The sequence below is a fragment of the Procambarus clarkii genome, chromosome 69, assembly GCF_040958095.1.
Source record: "Procambarus clarkii isolate CNS0578487 chromosome 69, FALCON_Pclarkii_2.0, whole genome shotgun sequence".
Classification (NCBI taxonomy): domain Eukaryota; kingdom Metazoa; phylum Arthropoda; class Malacostraca; order Decapoda; family Cambaridae; genus Procambarus; species Procambarus clarkii.
In genome coordinates this window covers 3,297,159-3,303,049 of record NC_091218.1, presented here as the reverse complement: position 1 = coordinate 3,303,049, position 5,891 = coordinate 3,297,159, and the positions used below count along the sequence as shown (strand labels likewise).

The window sequence follows — 5,891 nt, the reverse complement described above, 5'->3', positions numbered from 1 at the left end:
TGGCAAATCCAAACGCCATCCTGTCAGTGGCAAACCATCACCAGGCAGGACAACCAGCAATCGTCCAACGTAAACACTAGCTAGGAGCGGAGCGACCTCAGGAACATCCGACCCGGCTGGTGGTTGCCACCTATTATAGACTGTGGGTTGGTTGGTGTTGTCGTCGTTGATCCTTCTCTATGGACAACCCAACCCACAACTCGGCAGAGTGCTTATACTAGGAGATCACCCTTGGCGCTTCTGGCTCTTGGAGAGGGGCTCAACGTCACACGCTTAGGGGATGCGGCTCCAACACTTAGCCTCGTTGTCACGTGCACACACCCACTTGAGCCGCTGTGACTCCCCACTCTCTCCTTATGAGATATGATCTCAATCCCCTATGACTTACTAGTATTACCTCTTACCCTGTCCACAGCAGTGGTTCTTGGTTCTTTCTCTCTCCTTCTTTACTACCTCCTGGGAAGCCTCACTAGGACAAGGGCAAACACCAGCAAATTGTGACACATTTACTGGACAAAGCACATACACGATACATACACACATATAATAATAATGAATCCTATACTCGATAATCACAATCAGGTTGCACTCCAACACCATCAGAACTCTATTATCAGCTTATCCAGTGGTATCCTATCTCCTGGTTCACCACCTGATACTATTAACCTCCTCAAGTTGGTCAAACCTACATACACTGTTGCACTATCAGCAAGATAATGTATATATAGAAAATCAGCATTTGAATGCAATAACATATACCAGTATAAATGTTCATTGATACTTCAGTATAAAAAACTCCTTGACATAAGAATGCCAACAGTCACTCACCTCTCACTGCGTCTTGCACGCTACTGACAACCAAACACTATCAACTCCCTACAAGTAATCCATCAGAACTTCCCCTTCCACCTCTGGAAGTTCACAACCCTAATATCCTTAGGTTCTTCCGGGCTTCACTACCAGGATCCTCTGCAGCTCCTCCAGGCTGCTATCATGAAGTTTCCTTGAGTAACTACGGTGCTTCACCCTTCTGCTAGGTTCCTCCACAGCTCTCTTGGCTGCTACACCATGAAGTTTCCCCGAGCAACTATGGTGCTTCTCCACCTCTGCAGAAGCACGTGACACTCCTCTTCACTGCTGCTTCTCCTCACAGCTCGAGGTCCTCTGCTCCGCTACCTTGGAGTCTCATCAGCTACTTCATCTGCTGGCTTCGAAGTTCTCAGCAACTTCTTCCCCAAAGACAAACCTGCAACCCATCGACGTTCCAATAAAATGTTCCCCTTTAACACATAAACAAAAATAACCACACAATATGCTTGCCTCAAACCTCTATCTGTCCTCTACATACAGTGAGAGTGGACTCCCCCGTTTTGGGCGGGTCCATACTCCACCTCGCCTGGCGGCGGTCCTCACTCGCTGGGAGGGTCTTCCTCCATCCGGAGCCAGGCTCCCTCAGTCGTCCGCCAGCGCTCAGAGGGGGCGGACGTCGCTCCGTGTTCCTCCCTCTCCACTCTCTTATTTCAGGCTTTCTGCCTTATTAAAACATGTCTAACTTACAAATAAACATTGCTACTGTCGCTGGGCACACGACCAACTACAAGTGATCACTATGAACTGGCGTATATCGTGCTTACCACAGATTAATTGGTCGAGGGCGCTTTCCCTCTGACGGCGTCTGGTCAGGGCGCTCCCACGGCCCACAATAATGCCTCCGGGCGGCTTAATATTCACTAATTATCGTCCACGACTTGAGACCACACGTCCCCAGCTCGATTCCACAGCTGGCACGTCTGCACACTTCTCTTCTCTTAGAGATATATCACTAGGGGTTCCCTTCTGACGGGAGCTCAACGGAGCGCGGCTTCCCCCTGCGATGTCTGGCACTCAAGTGAGGTCAAGGTCCTCCAGAAGCGAGCCTCACGCCTCCAGCAAAATGTCCACATCTCCTAGCCCGTCATTTATCTATTTTCTTCTGCATTGCCCATAATCTCAAACTGTTACACATATCCAAGCAACTATTTTACATATGCGTTATCACCTCAATATTCGCTAGACCTTCTAGTTAGGTCAGGCTTGCTGAATAACTCTCAAGAAGGGAGACTCGTTTCTCCTGCAGGCTGAGATCATAACACTCCCCTCCCCTTATTTTTGAGAGTTATTCCAGTGGCAAAGCTCGGGATAATACATCCGCCACCACACTGTTTCTTTCTTCACCCCATATACTCTCTTAGGAGTCTACAATTAATTCGTTGCACCTTGCAACATCTGGCTCACAACTCTCCAGAAACACGATCTTCTCATAAACGATTTGACTTCTCTGGCACCTCTTGGCTAGGCTGTCCTCCTTGGAAGCCTGCAATCCATTGGTCCACTCTACTTACTGTCTCCACCCTCCGTTTCCTCGTCTTCTTCTCTTCCCGTCCAGAGTCAGACATCTACTGTCTGTATCTCCTCTGTCGTCTTCACACTTCCATCTACTGCCATTATACTTTCGTCTCCTGTCATCATACGTCACTCCCTCGTCTTCACCGACGATCCTCCCTTTCGTCTCTTCATTTATCCGAGACATCGTCTTGTTTGACCTCCATCGAGTCCTCGGCTTTCTTCTATTCCTCCATGCTTGCATCATCATCCTCTCCCCACACTTCTCACCTCTATACCACTCCATTTCTTCTCCTTCAACTCTTCTTCGTTCCCTAAAAGTTTCTTCGAGCACTGCACTACATCCAACAGCACTCGACCATACATGTCGCTTTGCCTCTCCCAAAGTGCTCGTAAGCATCTCTCCACACATACTGTCTCTTCTCCTTTCATTTTCTCGGCTATTACTCTTCTTCACTATCTCTCCTCCACGTTGTCTGCGAAACGTGTCAACTCTTGACATCTCAAACAACTTAACTCCACTATCCCTATGCCTCTGTGCTCGTGGACAACGTGACGCTCTACTCCCGTCCTCAGTATGTTCACATCTTTCCTCATTCATACTCAGCACAGTTGCATTCACCTTCCGACTCCTAATTTCAGCAGTCTGGGCTCTACTCAGGTCCGCTCTCTTCACATGATTCTTCTTCGGCTGGGTCATCCTCACTTTCGACCTCACCGAGACTCCATTTGCCTGGGCTGGCCCTTCATCAAACAGCCACGCTATATCTACGTCGATATCTTCCACCGGCTGAATCGACACTGTCTCACCTTCTCCAGTGTCTTCCTCGTCGGCCACCTCTGCCTTCGTCACTACCGAGACAGGGTTTTCAATGGCTTGGCGGTCTCCTGACTCATCTCCTCGGATGTCAGTCAGGTTCACACTCTCAGGTGTCCCACACGTGCCGTGGCCTTCTGGGCACTTCTCCGGCACAGTTTCCGCCATGACTCTTGTCAACACCTTTGTCCCACACAAGTCATTCCCCAGGATCACTTGAACTCCTGGAATAGGTATGTCGGGGCACACTCCCAACATCACCTCCGCCGACACATATTCCGACCTTAGCTGGACAGTACAAACGGGCATGTCACTCTCCGACAATAACCCATATACTCTCATCTTACTCCTGCCAGCTAACCGTCGATCATTCCCAATCAGGCTTCTCGTAATCAAGCTCTGATTAGCTCCGGTATCTCTTAAGATACCAACTTCTACCTCAGGTTGGCCTCCTACACTGATCCAACCTTTGCTCATGAACGGCCTATACCTCTCGTTCACTAAGTTCACTTTCTGTGGTTTGTCTCGGAACACATTAGTATATTTACCTCGGGGGTCACACATGGCCAGGGTCACAACTCTCTTGCCCTGCCGACAATCTCGCATCACGTGACCCAATCCGTTACATTGGTAACATCTCATCTGTGAAAAATCTCTCCTATAAGAACCAGAGTGGCTCTGACTTTGTCCACTCGCATGAGAGTTCCTAGGGCCAGGCACACTACCTGCACTCTGTGGGGCTTTACTGGACTCTTGGTTTCCTGGATAACGATTAGTTTCTCGTCTGGCTCCTCCATCTTCACTTTCAGACGAAGTGCGCGACCTACTCTTCTGAGTTTTAGGGTATTTACTTTTATCTGCCCATTTATCAAAATTTTTCTCACCCCAGACTCTTCTGGGTCTTTCATAATTTCTTCCTCCCCAGACTCCATTGGATCTGCTATTGCTGCATCTCGCCTCACTTCTCACTCTGTTCTCCCTTAAGCTCTTGTACGCTTCAGTAATCATATCCGCCCTATCTGCGGCATCTTTCACCTCCTTTATCCCTGCTTCTTGGATCTTGAACTTTGTTTCGGGATGCATCATCTCCACGAACTTCTCCATGACCATCAGTTGCTTCAGGTCAGCATAAGATCCAACTCCAGCAGCCTCAATCCACTTCTGGAATCGTCTTTCCAGATCCCTTGCTGTCTCAGCAAACGTACATGCTCCAACTTTGATCATTTCTCTGAAGCGCTTCCTATAAGCTTCTGGGGTTAACTGAAACGAGCGCAATATGCTGCTCTTTACTGTGGCATAATCCTGGCACTCTTCCAGTGACAATTGGGTGTATGCCTCCCTGGCTGCACCGGTCAATCTTAACTGGACCAGCTGGGCCCATTCCTCCTGTGGCCACTCCTTGATGCTGGCTACTTTTTCAAAGTGCTCGAAAAAGCTCTCTGCCTCTTCGGGAACAAACAAGGGAATGTCCTTCTCCCTAACCCTAACATCTGGTGGGTGTGATACCTGGGTGGTGCTCTCTGGCAACCCATGTTCAATCCTTTGCTCAGCCAAGGTTCTATTCGCTTCTATCTGCATTTGTTTTGTTCTCTCTTTTTCTTTTTCGACCTGGGCTTTTTCTTTTTCTTGTTCCAACTCCAGTTCTCTTACTCTGGTTTTCTCTTTTTCTACTTCCAACCTGGTTTTCTCTTTTTCTACTTCCAGCCTGATTTTCTCTTTTTCTACTTCCAGCCTGGTTTTCTCTTTTTCCTTCTCGGCTTCATTTTTCATCTGGAGTTCTAATTTCATCTTTTCCAGCTGGAACTGTCTCTCCTCACGCTGTTGTTGGATCTGGAGCTCTAACTGGAATCTCTCCAAGCTCCTATTTCCGCTACTCCTGCTACTGCGGCTACTCTTGCTGCTCCTACTCGATCCCTGGGATCTCACTTCATCCTGCCCATCATCCTCCTTTCCACTTTCAGCTCCTTTCTGGGCTCCTTGTTCTGCCGCTTCATTTTTGGCTCTTAACTGCCTCAGGATCTCATCCTTCATCCCAGCTACTTTAGATGCTTTCAACCTGATGCCACATTTTTCTGCTATTTGTTTCAATTGATCCCTCGTGCAACCTTCCAAGTCCTCAGGCTTGCCTGACTCCACAAACGCTTGCACCTTATCCATCTTTGTCCTGTGAGTCTTCCCAAGAGAGAGAGTATACACCTGCGGTCACACAGTTTATCTATTTCAGCAAGGGTGTACAAATCCACTCTTGGACAGGGTGTGGGTGTGTCAGTTCACTCTCCCGGACACAGGCCCCCAATTTATTATAGACTGTGGGTTGGTTGGTGTTGTCGTCGTTGATCCTTCTCTATGGACAACCCAACCCACAACTCGGCAGAGTGCTTATACTAGGAGATCACCCTTGGCGCTTCTGGCTCTTGGAGAGGGGCTCAACGTCACACGCTTAGGGGATGCGGCTCCAACACTTAGCCTCGTTGTCACGTGCACACACCCACTTGAGCCGCTGTGACTCCCCACTCTCTCCTTATGAGATATGATCTCAATCCCCTATGACTTACTAGTATTACCTCTTACCCTGTCCACAGCAGTGGTTCTTGGTTCTTTCTCTCTCCTTCTTTACTACCTCCTGGGAAGCCTCACTAGGACAAGGGCAAACACCAGCAAATTGTGACACATTTACTGGACAAAGCACATA

At 48.6% G+C, this 5,891-nt stretch overlaps 1 long non-coding RNA gene across 1 annotated transcript; it reads right to left on the bottom strand.

The window, feature by feature from the left end:
- Positions 1–492: 492 nt before the first annotated feature.
- Positions 493–3,321, bottom strand: LOC138355914 (uncharacterized). Its single transcript, XR_011224059.1, has 2 exons — positions 1,635–3,321; positions 493–1,246 (listed from the first exon to the last, which is right to left on the bottom strand). It is a non-coding gene; the product is annotated as an uncharacterized lncRNA (long non-coding RNA).
- Between the last annotated feature and the right edge of the window lie 2,570 nt (positions 3,322–5,891).